At 48.4% G+C, this 17,934-nt stretch overlaps 1 protein-coding gene across 2 annotated transcripts in view; it reads left to right on the top strand.

The window, feature by feature from the left end:
- Nucleotides 1-15,394, top strand: part of LOC116969613 (zinc finger protein 850-like) — a 79,936-nt gene extending 64,542 nt beyond the window's left edge. For both annotated transcript variants that reach the window (XR_004410852.1, XR_004410853.1), the window contains one exon: nucleotides 15,301-15,394. The gene's annotated coding sequence lies outside the window, so the exon portion shown is untranslated. The remainder of the gene's footprint in view (nucleotides 1-15,300) is intronic.
- The last annotated feature ends 2,540 nt before the right edge of the window (nucleotides 15,395-17,934 follow it).

Here is a 17,934-nt window from a genome sequence, read left to right as displayed (position 1 = left end):
GAGAGGAGGTGGGGTGAGAGAGACGATGAGGGGGGGGGGCGAAGATGGGGGGAGAGAGGGGGAGGAGGGAGGTTAACCGGCAGGAGAGTTTTGTCGGCGGGGGCGTCGAAAGCTGGAGCCGCCCAGGAGCGAGTGTAATACAGTTGTGGGGCCCGGGAGCGAGTGTAATACAGTTGTGGGGCCCGGGAGCGAGTGTAATACAGTTGTGGGGCCCGGGAACGAGTGTATTGCAGTTGTGGGGCCCGGGAGCGAGTGTATTACAGTTGTGGGGCCCGGGAGCGAGTGTAATACAGTTGTGGGGCCTGGGAGCGAGTGTAATACAGTTGTGGGGCCCGGGAGCGAGTGTATTACAGTTATGGGGCCCGGGAGCGAGTGTATTACAGTTGTGGGGCCCGGGAGCGAGTGTAATACAGTTGTGGGGCCCGGGAGCGAGTGTAATACAGTTGTGGGGCCCCGGAACGGGTGTCTTACAGTTGTGGGGCGCGGGAGCGAGTGTAATACAGTTGTGGGGCGCGGGAGCGAGTGTAATACTGGCTGTTCAGTGTCGTGCAAAGAACCTGCTTAGATAAAGGCAAGTGGGGGTAAAATAGCCAGTCAGCAAATTAATGGCCATTCATTTACAGGAATCAAACACTAAATTCCTTCCATTCGGCCCATAAATCCAAGACAATGAGATTTAAAAATCATGCTATGTTGTGAATTCTTGTGTGAATGTTATTTGGACACTTAGGCTATTTAAAAATGTCAAATCTTTTCTAAAGAAATTGATAACAGTTCTGTACTCCCCCAACATGGGGAACATGTTTCCTGCATCTACCCTGTCCAATATCTCACTCATTTTATACGATTCTATAAGATTCCCACATCCTTCTGAATTCCAGTGAATACAAACCCAGTCGACCCATTCTTTCAACATATGTCAGTCCCGCCATCATCATCATTTCCTGAGAAGGTTGGCATTTTCTTTCATTCTTGATAACACAACATGAATTCTGAAGAATTCTGAAGAACACAGTCAGGTCAGGAAAAACTTGCTTTATTTGTTAGGCAAGGCACACATACGTTAAGACTTTCTTTAAAAAAAAAACACTTTAAAATGCTTTTAAGTTTTTGGGCCAGTGGCAGCCAGCTGGTACTGTGAGCAGTCGGCTGTGTGCAGCTTGGCTCACTTTTGCATTTTCACTTGGGTACAGTATGAATGAGAAGATGCTGGTACTGTTGCATGTCTGCTCCTCGACAGGGCCAAGGAGGGCTTGTATTACGAACACTTCTCCATCCGTTTTCCACCACGGATGGCTGACCTGCTGAGTTCTACCGGCACTTTGGAGGGGAATGGCCAGGCAACGTGTCGGGTCTGGACATTTCTATGGACTCATGGAGTTGGGGGGAGGGGGGAGCAGGAAAAAAGAGTTGGGGTCGGGACAGGCTCCAGTATTTCATTTGGATGAGGGGAGAGTCTCCTCAAATTGGAGAATTCTATGTTCATGTCATTGGGCTGTAAGATGTGAGGTGCTGTCCCTCCAGTTTGTGTGTCACCTCACTCTGGCAATGGAGGAGGCCCAGGACAGAAAGATCAGTGTGGGAGTGGGAAGGGGAGATAAAATGGTTGGCAACCGGGAGATCCAGCAGGCCTTGGCGGACTGAGCGCAAGTGAAGGGTGAAATGTACGCCTAGTCTAGATACAGGAACAACAGATGCTGGTTTACAAAAAGAGACACAATCTCCTGGAGTAACTTGCACCTCTGGAGAGCATAGACAGGCAACATTCTAGGTCAGGACCCTTCTTCAGACTGCTTGTTGTGGGGGGTGGAGAAAGGGAGAGGTGGGAGTGGTCGCCTTAGGCAAGGCACTTCACCCACCTTTGCCTGTGTGTGTCCTTGGGCAAGACATTTCACCCACCTTTGCCTGTGTGTGTGGATGTAATTATGTGAAGCACTTTGGGGTCAATGCAAGTTGACTAAAAATGTGCTATATAAATAAAGAAATTTAATTTAATTTATTTAGATTGCCTTCCCTCTACAGATGCCGCCTGACCTACTGAGTCCCTCCACCACTTTAGAGGGAATGGACAGACGACGTTTTGAGTCAGGACCCTTCTTCAGACTGAGTGGAGAGGGTGGGGGAAGGAAGCTGGAAAAGCGAGTTGGGGGCTGGACAAAGCCTGGCAAGTGATAGGTGGATACAGAATGCTGGAGTAACAGCGAGACAGGCAGCGTCTCTAGAGAAAAGGAATGGGAGAAGTTTCAGGCTGAGTCCCTTCTTCAGAAGTGATAGGTGGGTACAGGTGAGGGAGACACAAGAAACTGCAGATTCTGGAATCTTGCATAGAGCACAATTTAGTTAGATGCACAGAATCACTTGCCCAGACTGGGGGAATCGAGGACCAGAGGACATGGGTTCAAGGTGAAGGGGGAAAGATTTAAAAGGAAACTGAGGGGTAACTTTTTCAAACAGAGGGTGGTGGGAGTATGGAACAAACTGTCAGAGGAGGTAGTTGAGGCTGTGACTATCCCAAGAAACAGTTAGACAGTTACATAGATAGGCCAAGTTTGGAGGGATATGGACCAAACACAGGCAGGTGGGACTAGTGTAGCTGGGACATGTTGGTCAATGTGGGCAAGTTGGGCCGAAGGGCCTGTTTCCACACTGTATCACTTTATAACTAACACAGAGTGCTGGAGAAACTCAGCGGTCAGGCAGCATCTGTGGAGAACATGGATCGGTGACATTCAGAGTACTGGAGTAACTCAGCAGAACAGGCAGCATCTCTGGAGACAAGGAATGGGTGACATATCGGGTCGACACTGAAAATGGGGTCTCGACCCTGAAACGTTATCCATTTCTTCCCGCCTTTTGTGTCTACTTAAACAGCGCCTATCTATCCACGTGGCGGTGTGCCAGCAGGCTGGAGGAGCGGGCAAAGGCCTTGCTGCAGAGAGGGTAGATGAAAGGGCGCTGGCCGGTGTGGACTGGTCAGTGGTCCAGCAGGTGGTCAAGGCGGGTGTAACCCTCGCCACACTCAGCGCACACAAAGGACCTCTCCCCGGTGTGTATCCGCTGGTGCTCCCGCAGCCCCCGTGCTCTCTTGTCACAGTGGGAGCAGCTGCTCGCCGACGTGGGTCCGCCGGTGCTGCCGCAATCCCCGCGAGCTATCAAACTCCTCACCACAGTACGGGCAGTCGTAGGGATGGTCACTCGTGTGCACGTGCTGGTGAGGGAGGGCGTGGGAGGCCATGGTAAAGCGCTCTCCACACACCGGGCTGGGGACGGGACGGTCGCCGGCGTGCACCCGCTGGTGGGACAGCAGATAGGTGGAGCGGGTGAAGCCCTTGCCGCACTGGGCGCAGGTGTAGGGGCGCTCGCCGGTGTGGGTGCGCTGGTGCTGCTGCAGGCTCCTGGACTGGGTGAAGCTCTTGCCGCACTGGGCGCAGGTGAAGGGACGCTCGCCGGTGTGGGTGCGCTGGTGATCCAGCAGGCGGTCTGAGCGGGTGAAGCCCTTGCCGCACTGGACGCAAGTGTAGGGGCGCTCCCCGGTGTGGGTGCGCTGGTGCCTCAGCAAGTTGCTGGAGTGGGTGAAGCCCTTGCCGCACTGGGCGCAGGTGAAGGGGCGCTCCCCGGTGTGGGTGCGCTGGTGCCTCAGCAAATTGCTGGAATGGGTGAAGCCTTTGCCGCACTGTGCGCAGGTGAAGGGGTGCTCGCCGGTATGGGTGCGCTGATGCAGCACCAGGTTGCCGGATTGGGTGAAGTCCTTGCCGACTGGGCACATGTGTAGAGGCGCTCGCTGGTGTGGGTGCGCTGGTGCACCAGCAGGTGACTAGACTTGGTGAAGCCCTTGCCGCAGTCGCTGCATGTGTAGGGGCGTTCCCCGGTGTGCACGCGGCTATGCCCCTTCAGATCCTTGGGCGACTTGAAGCCTTTGCCGCAGTCGGAGCAGGTGAAGGGCCGCTCACTGCTGTGCACCCGCTGGTGCTCCCGCAGCCTCGACAACTGGGTAAAGCTCTCGCCGCATGTAGAGCAGCAATAGGGCTTCTGGCCCGTGTGCACCCGCCGGTGGGCCTTCAGCACATCCGCCCTCTTGAAGCTCTTGCCACACTCTATGCAGTTGAAGGGGCGTTCTATCATGTGCACCCGCCGGTGGGCCTCCAGCTTGCTCGGGTACTGCTAGGCCTTGCCACACACGTCGCACTCATAACGCTTCTCCTTGTTGTGCCCCGTCATGTGGTCCTCCATCAAAGATCAGCCCTCGATGCCCGGCCCGCACACCGAGCAGATGGGGGGCTCGCCGGCACCCTGGCCGCACTCAATGGCCGCTCACGTTCCTGTCTCTCCGTCCACAGCAACGGCTCCTAAACCCTGCTTGTTCCTAAGTTGTAGGAGGGGAACACTAAGGGTCAGCAAGCTGGCAAACAGGACATTCCTAGCACATATTGGGTGCGTTTATGGCGGAGGAAACCATTATATAATTCTGCGCTGCACACTGGTGCAGCGGTACAGTTGTAAATTAATTGGCCTCCACAAAATAGCTAAATTGTCCCCAATGTGCGTAGGACAGTGCTAGTGTACGGGGTGATCGCTGGTCGGCGCGGACCCCATGGGCCGAAAGACCTGTTGTTTCCGCGCTGCATCTCTAAACTGATCTAAACCAAAGAAGGGTGTCGACCCAAAACGCCACCCGTCCCTCTCTCCACAGATGCTGCCTGACCTGCTGAGTTACTCCAGCACTTTGTGTCTATCTTCTCCACAGATGCTGCCTGACCCGCTGAGTTACTCCAGCACTTCGTCATAGAGTCATGGAGTGATACAGTGTTGGAAAGAGGCCCTTCGGCCCAACTCATACCCTTACTCCTAGATCCCTCGGCTCTACACATTCCGCAAGGCTCAGAGCTCAGATTCCTAATGAGACCACACCTGGAGTATTGTGTGCAGTTTTGGTCCCCTAATTTGAGGAAGGACATTCTTGCTATTGAGGGAGAGCAGCATAGGTTCACCAGGTTAATTCCAGGGATGTGGGGGACTGTCATATGTTGAGAGAATGGAGCGGCTGGGCTTGTATAACCTGGAGTTTAGAAGGATGAGATGGGATCTTATTGAACCATATAAGATTGTAAAGGGTTTGGACACGCTAGAGGCAGGAAACATGTTCCCGATGTTGGGGGAGTCCAGAACCGGGGCCACACAGTTTAAGAATAAGCGGTAACAGAGACATGGAAACACATTTTCACACAGAGTTGTGAGTTTGTGGACTTCTCTGCCTCAGGGGCCGGTTCTGTGGATACTTTCAAGAGAGAGCTAGATAGGGCTCTTAAAGATCGTGGAGTCAAGGGATATGAGGAGAAGGCAGGAACGGGGAACTGATTGGGGATGATCAGCCATGATCACATTGAATGGCGGTGCTGGCTCCAAGGGCCGAATGGCCTATTCTTGCACCTACTGTCCTTTGTCTATTGCCCCAGCGCCCCGCCATTCACAGTGAAGACCCTGCCCTGGTTTGACTTCCTAAACTGCAACACCCTCCCCACCCCCAACACAATGTGACCTCCTCCCTGTTGCTCTCTGCCCCTTACCCGTGCCCTCTCCTGCTCCTTACCCCCCTTTGCTCCCTCCCCCCTCCTCCCCACCCCCAAACAGTGTGAACCCCCACCAGGCTCCCTAACCCCTTCCATTACTCACTTGACCCGTCTCTCCCCCCCCCCCCCCGCAGTTCCCTGCCCCCCATTCCTCCCCCTCGGCACCAAACCCACTCCCCCTTGAATTCCTCCCTTTGCTCCCTGCTTCCCCCCACTACTCACTTCATCCCATTTCTCCAGTCTCTCTCCCTCTCCCCGACTCTCCTCTCTCTCTCTCTCTGAACCTCTCCCATTATTCCTGCCCCTCTCAGCCCCCACCGCTCAGATCTCTCTCTCTCTCTCTCTCTCTCTCTCTCTCTCTCTCACCGTCCAGTGCGGATCGGCTCCATCAAAGATCATAGAGGAGCAAGATAGACCACTCCTCCGAAATCCAATGGACTGACGTGTAGTACGTGACGGAACGTCACGGCCGCCATTTCTTAATGCGACACGCGACTTCCGGTATGCCACCCGCTGAGATCCAACGCAAAGATTATAGAGCTCCTCTATAATCTTTGATCCAAAGCAAAGATCCTCGAGTATCTTGTAGCGGGAACAGCCCCCTCCTTTGCGTAGTTTCCCTTGCATTGTATTGTGCAGTTTCCCTTGTATTACTTTAACACACACTGCACAAAATTAAATTTAACGTATCTATATTTTATATATTTAAATGAATGTGTGTCTGTGTGTGAGAGGCAAGTTAGAGATAATATAGTTTATTCTCATGGATCAGAAGCAACTTTGATTTAAATAATCACTATTAATTCATTTGTCTTGTAAGATGATATACATAAACCATAAAGGCAATTATATATATAATTATATAGTAATAATACATATATGCATATATATATATTTATACACATACATATATATACACATACATATATACACATACATACACACGTATACACATACATATGCACACATACATATGGATACATTTATATGCATACATACACATATAAACATATATGTACATACATATATACACACATATACATGCATATATACACACATATACATGCATATATACACATACATATATATTTATACATATAACCATATAACAATTACAGCACGGAAACAGGCCATCTCGACCCCTCTAGTCCGTGCCGAACACATAGTCTCCCCTAGTCCCATATACCTGCGCTCAGACCATAACCCTCCATTCCTTTCCCATCCATATAACTATCCAATTTATTTTTAAATGATAAAAACGAACCTGCCTCCACCACCTTCACTGGAAGCTCATTCCACACAGCTACCACTCTCTGAGTAAAGAAGTTCCCCCTCATGTTACCCCTAAACTTCAGTCCCTTAATTCTCAAATCATGTCCCCTTGTTGAATCTTCCCTACTCTCAGTGGGAAAAGCTTTTCCACGTCAACTCTGTCTATCCCTCTCATCATTTTAAAAACCTCTATCAAGTCCCCCCTTAACCTTCTGCGCTCCAAAGAATAAAGCCCTAACTTGTTCAACCTTTCTCTGTAACTTAGTTGCTGAAACCCAGGCAACATTCTAGTAAATCTCCTCTGTACTCTCTCTATTTTGTTGACATCCTTCCTATAATTAGGCGACCAAAATTGTACACCATACTCCAGAATTGGCCTCACCAATGCCTTGTACAATTTTAACATTACATCCCAACTTCTATACTCAATGCTCTGATTTATAAAGGCCAGCACACCAAAAGCTTTCTTTACCACCCTATCTACATGAGATTCCACTTTCATGGAACTGTGCACAGTTATTCCCAGATCCCTCTGTTCACCTACATTCTTCAATTCCCTACCATTTACCATGTACGTCCTATTTTGATTTGTCCTGCCAAGATGTAGCACCTCACACTTATCAGCATTAAACTCCATCTGCCATCTTTCAGCCCACTCTTCCAACTGGCATAAATCTCTCTGTAGACTTTGAAACTCTTCTTCATTACCCGCAACCCCTCCTATCTTAGTATCATCTGCATACTTACTAATCCAATTTACCACACCATCGTCCAGATCATTGATGTACATGACAAACAACAGTGGACCCAACACAGATCCCTGTGGCACCCCACTCGTCACTGGCCTCCAACCTGACAAACAACCATCCACCATTACTCTCTGGCATCTCCCATTCAGCCACTGTTGAATCCATCTTGCTACTCCACCATTAATACCCAACCATTGAGCCTTCTTAACCAACCTTCCATGAGGAACCTTGTCAAAGGCCTTACTGAAGTCCATATACACAACATCCACTGCTTTACCCTCATCAATTTCCCGAGTAACATCTTCAAAAAATTCAAGAAGATTAGTTAAACATGACCTTCCAGGCACAAATCCATGTTGACTGTTCCTAATCAGACCCTGTTTATCCAGATGCTTATATATATTATCTCTAAGTATTCTTTCCATTAATTTGCCCACCACATATGATCATTTTCCAACGATCAAGAGATTTACGATCAGTTCCTGTGGATTGGAGGATAGCTAATGCTATCCCACTTTTCAAGAAAGGAGCGTGAGAGAAAACGGGGAATTACAGACCAGTTAGCCCGACTTTGGTGGTGTGAAAGATGCTGGAGTCAATTATTAAAGATGTAATAATGGAGCATTTGGATAGCAGTAAAAGAATTAGTCCAAGTCAACATGGATTTATGAAAGGGAAATCATGTTTGACTAATCTTCTGGATTTTTTTGCCGCAAAGCTTGGTGTTGGGGTCGCAACTGTTTACCATATATATTAATGATTTGGAAAAGGGAATTAGGAGCAAAACTAATGCATACATACCTACATATTTAAATTCATCTGATAAGTTGGTCAAATAACATGGGCACCTTCTTGCTTTTTTTGAGACATGGATTTTTTAAATGTGAATGTCTCATAGCAACACATTTGTGGGTCAGAAGTATTTTGTACCAACCCCCACAATTTCAAATAATTCTAAATTGAACTTCTTAAACAAGGAAAACAATTTTTATTTACATCATTTTGTGTGGCTGTCAATGTGGCTGTGTTGACTGTAATTATGAGACTGCCGGGCAGTATCACTGTGAATGGCGATGGCTGTGTGTTTTAATGCAAGTATGAAAAGGAGAGTAAATTTAAAGAGACAATGTGAGACCCATCAGGGTTTCATCCAAGAACCAATTTAAAGGCAAGGTTCCATCAATTACAGTATTTTAATTGAAAATCTTACTCTTAATTTTCTTCCTAATTAGGCTTTTTGTGTTCCCTCTTGAACGTTGTGTCTCCCAGAGCCTCTGGGGAGGTTCTGGAGAAACAATAATCCAATCTTGAGGCAAATAACCATCTTTAAAACTGGCATTGCCTCTGCCTTTAATTCTACATTCTCCGAGGATGCTGGATTCCGCGACAATCTCTTGCAACAAGTACAGAAAGGCAGTCAACTGCAAAAAGATCAAAGAGAGGAAAGAGTATGGAAGGGAAAGGCTTTTCAGAATCATAATCAGATTTTATTTGCCAAGTATGTTTTGCAACATACGAGGAATTTCATTGGCCAGGTCAGTCATACAATTAAAAGCAACAGCACTCAAAAACACATTTTAATACGGACATTCACCAGTGACTCCTACACATTCCTCACTGTGATGGAAGGCGAAATAAAGTTCAAGTCCCTTCCTTTTGTTCTTCCTCGGTCGGGGGCCTCAAGCCCCCCGTTCAATGGTGAACTCCTCTTGGTCTTCAGGCCTATAGTGCTGCACAAATCACTGCACCACATGCATCTATTTATTCCCTTTTCCCATGGTTCATGCAGCTGGATATTAACTTGCCGACATGGAAAGAGATGCAGTGAGCATTCAATAGTTCAGACTTCTGGGTGAATTAAGGGGCTGCTTGATGGGCTGAGGGTAATCGAGATTGTGTGATTGTCATTCTTTTGGAAGAACTGATGGAAGTTCTTATGGAAAAGCTGATGAATTGACTACGGGATGAGCTGGTGGGCTCGAGGATTGCTGGATGAGTGTTCTAGAAACATAGAAAATAGGTGCAGGAGGAGGCCATTTGGCCCTTCGAGCCAGCACCGCCATTCATTGTGATCATGGCTGATCAGCCGTAATCGATAACCCGTGCCTGCCTTCTCCCCATATCCCTTGATTCCACTAGCCCCTAGAGATCTATCTAACTCTCTCTTAAATCCACCCAGTGATTTGGCCTCCACTGCCCTCTGTGGCAGGGAATTCCACAAATTCACAACTCTCTGGGTGAAAAAGTTTTTTCTCACCTCAGTCTTAAATGGCCTCCCCTTTGTTCTAAGACTGTGGCCCCTGGTTCTGGACTCGCCCAACATTGGGAATTTTTTTCCTGTATCTAGCTTGTTCAGTCTTTTTATTCATTTATATGTTTCTATAAGATCCCCTTGCATCTAACAAGTGTTTTATTGTCATGTAGAACAATTTCCTGCATCTAGCTTGTCCCAGATAGAACAATTAAATTCTTACTTTCAGCAGCACAACAGAATCTGTAAACATAGTACACTGTAGACAATATGATAAGATCCCCCTCATCCTTCTAAACTCCAGTGAATACAACCCCAGTCTTTTAAATCTTTCCTCATATGACAGTTCTTTTAGGTTATTTGATGGTTAGGACAGGTTTAGAGGGGTATGGGCCAAATGCAGGCATGTGGGACCAGTGTAGATGGGACATGTTGGCCAGCGTGGGCAAGTTGAGCTGAAGGGCCTGCTTCTACGCTGTGAGACTCTATGACTAGGTGATCTGTTGAGGCTGGTGGTATGCCATGAGGAACAATGGGCATGGACCTTTGTAAACCACCACCTGGTTGAGTCTCCTTGAGTCACCATCGGCATTGATAACATCAGTCAGGGGTTGATGATCTGCAAAAAACAAGTTGGTCTCATTCTTGTTCTCTCATGCGATACAGGCAGCAGCTCTGAACTGCCTGTGTTTGCCCTCTTGGCTGTCTTGTCAAATTACGCTGGAGATTAGTCACCCCTGAAACAAACAGTGCCTTGTGATCCACAGGGGAAAAAATAAAATCTAAATGCAGAACATTGGATGGTTTAAATCAAAGAAAATGATACAAAGAGGCCATTAGAGCAATACCGATCTAGGAAACTGAGAGCAGATTTTACAATGCATTTAAACCTCTCCCATTTTTATGAGATGCATTCCTGGAATATGTAGGAAGTTTATTGTAACCTAGTGCCCTAGTGGATTAAGGGCGGCATGGTGGTGCAGCGGTAAAGTTGCTGCCTTACAGTGGGTGCTGTCTGTACAGAGTTCGTACATTCTCCCCGTGACTGAATGGGTGTTCTCCGAGATCTTCGGTTTCCTCCCACACTCCAAAGACATACAGGTTTGTAGGCTTGGTATAAGTGTAAATTGTCCCTAGTGTGTGTAGGATGGTGTTAGTGTGCGGGGATCGCTGGTCATTGCGGACGCGGTGGGCCAAAGGGCCTGTTTCCGCGCTGTATCTCTGTAAGAAATAGAAGCAAGGATAAGCCATCTAAATTCAAACCACCATCAGTAAGATAATTGTTGATCCTGCACCTCAACACCTTATTCCCACATTCTCTCCTTTATCCTTCATCCTTTTCGTATTTGAAAAAAAATATCTCTCCTTTCAAGGACTCGACTTCCACCATCTCACGTGATAAAGAATTCCAAGATTCCCAGCCCTTGAGTGAAGAAACTGCTCCTTGTCTCATTACTAAATATCATGACCCATATTCTGAGACTTTGGCCCTCGTTCTAGATCACCAGACCAACCGCAATCTCCACCCACGAGCCCAATCTAAACAGAGATAGACACAAAATGCTGGAGTAACTCAGTGGGTCAGGCTGCATCTCTGGAGAAAAGGAATAGGTGACGTTGCCTTCTTCAGACTGCGTTCTGACACTTCTTCTTCTTCTTCTTGCGTATGGCGTGCACAGCCTAAAGTTGTAGGACAACTATTTGATCTTATTTGACTGTGCACACCAGGTTGATTGGATTTGTCGAAACAGGGCGGACCACGTGAAGGTTGCAAACTCCCACCCCGCGTTCTGACACCAAAGAGCAAAATGTCCAACGTAGATACAATAATAAATATATCGCCATTTGCATTAGTTTTGTGCAGTTAACAAATCACAATTTCACAAAATGTACATAAGACAGCAGTTATTTGACAAATACTCTGCAGTTCGGTGCAGGAGATCTTGTCGACGAATATTCTGGACCCACTGTTGACATCTGAAATTACAGGAGATATCATTTAGGATTATAGAGCAGATCTCCTCTCCTATCTTTGATTGCGGCCGCCGCCGAACCCCCCGGCCCACCATTGCACCCAATGTGTCCCGCGGGCCATATTTTGGAGACCAATCCCTTACAAGAACAAAACCAAAAACGTACAGAAGTGTTAAAATTGTCTTTATTATTATGGTAAGTAAAGATCTATTAAAAATAAGTCTAATAACTTTCTAATGTACCGACAAACCTAGTTTCCCAATGGCCGTTGATGGGAGAACAGAAAATAACATTTTCACGACAGAATATCGACTGAAAATAATAATAATATTTTCTCACATTTCTTTTTTATTGGGGAACCTAAAGATTGACAGATCGGGTCGTTTAGATTTACGATTAGAACAATTGAGAGCAGAGCAGTGATGTGAAGATTTAGATGAGGACGCCATAACAGTGGGGGGAAGCCCAACAAAATGCCTCAAAAAATGGCGTCGACAATCACACGCGTCATACTACGCGTTTTTCGAGGAGTGGTCTATCTTGCTCCTCTATGATCTTTGGCTCCATCATGGTCGCGACAGATGCGTCATTTCCGGGCTGAGGCCGCCGCGCTCGAAGGTTCTCGAGAGGGGGAGGGAGAGAGAGGGGGCATGAGCCAGGAAATGACGTCGCGCACAAACCCGACTCGTTGCCCCTCAGGTTGCAGCCCGGATTTGACGTGAGGCCGCGGCCCAAGATGGAGCCGATCCGCACTGAACGGTGAGAGAGAGGGAGAGAGTGGGGACGGAGATATGAGGAGGGGAGAGAGACAGATAGATCGATACAGAGAAGGAGAGAGAGAGAAAGATGGTGTGAGGAGAGAGCGCGGATAGAGGTAGACTCCCACTGTCCCCTCCCCCTCCCTCTCACACACACAGTGAAGTTTCCTCCCCACTCTCCTGTCGGGTTAAAGAGAGGGTGTGAAGTTTATTAATGATGATATTTATCAGCGGGTGGTGAATCTGTGGGATTCGTTGCCACAGACGGCGGTGGAGGCCAAGTAAGTGGGTAAACAAGGGGGGGAATTGAAACGTCACCGAACAGTGAAAGGCCCGGAGAGGAGTGTGTTTTCTAGAATTGTGTTTGCGTGTAACATCACTTTTTGCTGGGTTCCCGGGCATGCTGGGGTGAGGGGGAATGAGCAGGTGGACCTCATAGCAAAGGAGAGTTTAAGAAGAGAAATAGATATCCATGTATTATTGGGGAGAGTGGAACTGAGAGAAATAATTAAAGAGGGCTTAACAAAAGAATGGCAGAGAGGATGGGAAATGGAAGTCAGGGGTAGACACTACTTTTCTATACAATCTGAAGTTAGGAAAATATGTTTCTGTACATCTCTGTCCCGTAGGGACTCAGTTAAACTGTGTAGATTGAGGTTGGGACACTGTGGGTTAAATTACTATTTGTGCATTGTAGGGAAACATGTTTCTGGCTTGTGTGAATGTGGAGTAATGAGACAGTTAAGCATGTTTTCCTAGAATGTAAAAAGTACAGGGTAGAAAGAAAAGTATTGTTTGTTAGACTGACAGGACTTGGAGTTGAGGCTTTTTCTGTTTCGTCTTTGTTTGGACACAGTGAGAAACATCAACTGATATCCAGGGCTGTTCTTCAATTCCTGCAAGTTACAGGATTGTATGTAAGAATTTAGTTCAAACTTTGACCTGTGGAGGGCAGTAATACGCTTAGCAGCGTCTACCCTGCCGGAATCCTACAAGAAGAAGAAGGAGAAGGCCCGGAGAGAGTGGATGTGGAGAGGATGTTTCCACTAGTGGGAGAGTCTAGGACCAGAGGGCACAACCTCCGAATTCAAGGACGTTCCTTCAAGTCAAGTCACATTTATTTATATCGCACATTTAAAAAACAACTCTCGTTGGCCAAAGTGCTTTACATTTGTTATAAGACTAGCACAACAAAACAAACTACATACATATATAAATTAAATTAAATTAAATTTCTTTATTTATATAGCACATTTTTAGTCAACTTGCATTGACCCCAAAGTGCTTCACATAATTACATTCACACACACAGGCAAAGGTGGGTGAAGTGTCTTGCCCAAGGACACACACAGGCAAAGGTGGGTGAAGTGTCTTTCCCAAGGACACAACGACAGAATGCACTCCAAGCGGGATTCGAACCAGCTACCTTCCGGTTGCCAGCCGAACACTTAGCCCATTGTGCCATCTGTCGTGCCATATACATGTGGTCCTCACTCAGAGGACATCAGGAAAGGCTTGGGAATATAGATAAGTCTTTAGTCTTGACTTAAATGAGTCGATGGAGGGGGCAGTTCTGATGGGAAAGGGGATGCTGTTCCACAGTCTAGGGGCTGCAACCGCAAAGGCGCGGTCACCCCTGAGCTTATGCCTAGACCGTGGGATATTCAGCAACCCCAAGTCAGCCGATCTGAGGGGCGTGGAGGTGGAGTGGTGGGTGAGAAGACTTTTTATGTAGGTGGGGGCAAGCCCATTGAGGGCTTTGTAGACATGGAGGAGAACCTTGAAGGAAGGAGATGAGGAGGAATTTCTTTAGCCAGAGGGTGGTTAATCTGTGGGATTCATTGCCACAGACGGGGTGGAGGCCACAAGTCAGTGGATTTATTTAAGGCAGAGATAGATAGATTGTTGATTAGTGCAGGTGTCAGGGGTTATGAGGAGAAGGCAGGAGAAAGAGGTTAGCAGGGAGAGGTAGATCAGCCGTCATTGAATGACGGAGTGGACTAGATGGGCCAAATGGCCTAATTCTGCTCCTATCATAGAAACATAGAAAATGTGTGCAAGAGTAGGCCATTCGGCCCTACGAGCCAGCACCGCCATTCATTGTGATCATGGCTGATCATCCCCAATCAATAACCCGTGCCTGCCTTCTCCCCATAATCATCCCAGATGATCTTGTGATTTCACCCAACAGGTTCTCACTCTAGAGCAGTTTGTTACTTTTAGTTTGCTGAAAACACATTCTAAGGAGAGAGAGAGGGGAGGGAGAGAAGGAGGGAGGGGGGGAGAGAGAGAATGAGGGAGGGGGAGGAGCGAGAGCGAGAGAGAAGGAAGGAGGAAGGGGAGGAGAGGGAGAGCAGTGATGAGGGAGAACGAATGGAGAGGGAGGGGCGAGGAACAGGAGGGTCTGTTTCCACGAAGTGTTTGAAACTACTCTTTCCCCACCTCTCTCACCCCTCCACCTCTCTCTCCCCTCCACCCTCATCTCCTCTACCCTCCACCTCTCCCTCCCCTCCACCTCCTCGCTCCCTTCTCTCCCTCGTCCCTCCCTACCTCTCCTTCCGTCTCTCTTGTCTCCTCCCCCTCCCTCCCCCCTCTCTGTTCGCCTCTCTCTGTATTTCTCTCGCTCTTTGTCTCTCGTCTCCATCTCTCCAACTCCCTCTCTCCGTCTCCCCGTCTCCGTCTCTCACTCTCTCTATCTCTCTCTCTCTGTCCCTCACTCTCTCTTACAGGTAGCTACATCACTACTATCGGAGTGGATTTCAAGATTCAGACGGTCGATGTTAATGGGGAGAAGGTGAAGCTGCAGATCTGTACAATCACGTCTACGGTAATTCAATCCCCCGCTCCCCCGCAGGGCTCTCGCTTACCATTTTTTCCCTGTTGCCAGCCGGACAACCTAGGCAAAGTGTTCAAGAAGGAACTGCAGATGCTGGAAGATTGAAGGTACACAAAAATGCTGGAGAAACTCAGCGGGTGCAGCAGCATCTATGGATCGATGGAAATAGGTGATGTTTCGGGCCGAAACACTTCTCCAGACCCGTTCAGTCTGAAGAAGGGTTTCGGCCCGAAACGTCGCTTATTTCCTTCGCTCCATAGATGCTGCTGCACCCGCTGAGTTTCTCCAGCATTTTTGTGTACGGACAACCTAGGCAGCTTTTTAGGTTGCCAAATGATGGAACCCTGGTCCCTGGCGCCGTGAGCGGCAACTCTACCGCTGGGCCACTGTGATGTCAGAGAGGGAGGGAGGTGAATACTTCTCTCTCCCTCCCTCATCCCTTTCTTTCTCTCACACTCTCTCTCCCTCTCTCTCAATTTCTCCAAAACTTCGTAAAAACGTTCTCAAAAGTTTCTGAAAACTTTTCAAAACTCTCCCAAACTTTCTCTCACAATCATTCCCTCCCTCTCCTCTCTCCCTCTCGCTCTTTCTCCCTCCCTCCTTCTGCCCCTCCCTTTTCTTCTCCATCCACCCTCAATGCACCAAAGCACCACCCGGAACAATATTCGGCGTTTCGCCCCTCCACCCGGACGCCTGAGACCCGCCGTCCCACTTCCCAGGGCCGGTGCGCCGCTCTCATCGTCCCCCTACCTGCCGGAGGCGCCTTTTAACGATGAGAGGTTCGCCACCCAACCGGAAGTGGTGCGGGAATGCAGCTTTGAAGTTCAGTGAGGATAAAAGCTCTGCGATGCAGCGGGGAGAGGCAGCAATGCAGCCAGTGATGCATGCATTCCCTTAATGCAGCAGGGGGAGCATGCACAGGCACTGGCAGGCGGTTCTCCCTCTCTCCATCTCCCCTCTCTCTTTCCTCTCTCTCGCTCCTCTCCCTCCCCTTCTTTCACCCCTACTTCTCCCCCTCTCTCTCACCCCCTTTCTCTCTCCCCCTCATCGTCTCTCCCTTTCTCCCCCTAGCTCCCTCTCCCTCTCTCTCACCCCCTTTCTCTCTCTCCCTCTCTCCCCTAGCTCCCTCCCCCTCTCTCTCTCACCCCCTGTCTCTCTCTCCCTCTCTCCCCCTCGCTCCCTCCCCCCCTCTCTCTCCCCCTTTCCCTCTCTCTCTCACCTCTCTTGCATCTCTCTCGTCTCTCTCTCTCCTCAGTCCTCATCTCTGTCCTCACGCCATCTGCCCCTCTCCTCTCTCTCCCTCTCGCTCCATCCCTGGTGAGACCAACCTGAAGTATTGTGTGCAGTTTTGGCCTGTTGGCCTTCATAACCAGAGGAGTTGAGTATAGGAGCAAACAGGTCCTTCTGCAGTTGTACAGGGCCTTGGTGAGACCACACCTGAGTATTTGTACAGTTTGGTCTCCTAATTTGAGGAAGGACAGTCTTACTATTGAGGGAGCCCAGCGTATGTTCACCAGGTTAATTTCTGGGGTGGCGGGACGGTCTATTGAATCATATACGATTGTTAAGGGTTTGGACACGCTAGAGGCAGGAAACATGTTCCCGATATTGGGGGAGTCCAGAACCAGGGGCCACAGATTAAGAATAAGGCGTCGGCCATTTAGAACGGAGATGAGAAGAAACTTTTCCACCCAGAGAATTGTGAATCTGTGGCCATTTAAAACGGAGATGAGGAGGAACTTTTCCACCTAGAGAGTTGTGAGTGTGGGATTTTCTGCCTCAGAAGGCGGTAGAGGCCTGTTCTCTGGATGTTTTTTTCAAGGGAGAGTTAGATAGGGCTGTTAAAGATAGCGGAGTCAGGGGATATGGGGAGAAGGCAGGAACTGGCTACTGATTGGGGACGATCAGCCATGATCACATTGAATGGCGGTGCTGGCTTGAAGGGCCGAATGGCCTCCTCCTGCACCTGTTGTCTATTGTCCAGTGAAGATGATTTGACTCTTGTTGTTAGACAAAAATGGTGGAGAAACTCAGCGTGTGAGGCAGCATCTATGGAGTGAAGCAAATGGTTCTTGAGTCTGAAGAAGGGTCTCGACCCGAATCGTTACCTATTTCTTTCGCTCCATAGATGCTGCCTCACCCGCTGAGTTACTCCAGGATTTTGTGTCTACCTTCGATTTTCCAACATCTGCAGTTCCTTCTTAAACATTTAGACGATATTGTTGTCTCGTTTATTCCATTCCATTGTGGTTCTTACAAAGAACAAGTCCTTACAAATATCTGTCCTGGCCAATGGCGTTTATATTTGCAGATCATTTCCTTTCCTGTCCTATGTGTTGAGTACATTATGTATCTATCTGCAGTTAGGCCCACGGTTGGCAGGAATGGGTCTATGTTCACCCAAATCCTCTGTCCCAGAGAGGGAGAGAGAGAGCGAGGCCGAGAGAGACAGTGAGGGGGAGAGGGAGAGAGAGACAGAGAGAGAGAGACACACATGAATAGAGAAAGACACACAGAGAGAGAGAGA

The sequence above is a fragment of the Amblyraja radiata genome, unplaced genomic scaffold, assembly GCF_010909765.2.
Source record: "Amblyraja radiata isolate CabotCenter1 unplaced genomic scaffold, sAmbRad1.1.pri S89, whole genome shotgun sequence".
Lineage (NCBI taxonomy): Eukaryota > Metazoa > Chordata > Chondrichthyes > Rajiformes > Rajidae > Amblyraja > Amblyraja radiata.
Note: the sequence above shows the minus strand (reverse complement) of the source record. Positions and strands in the feature narration are given on the sequence as shown.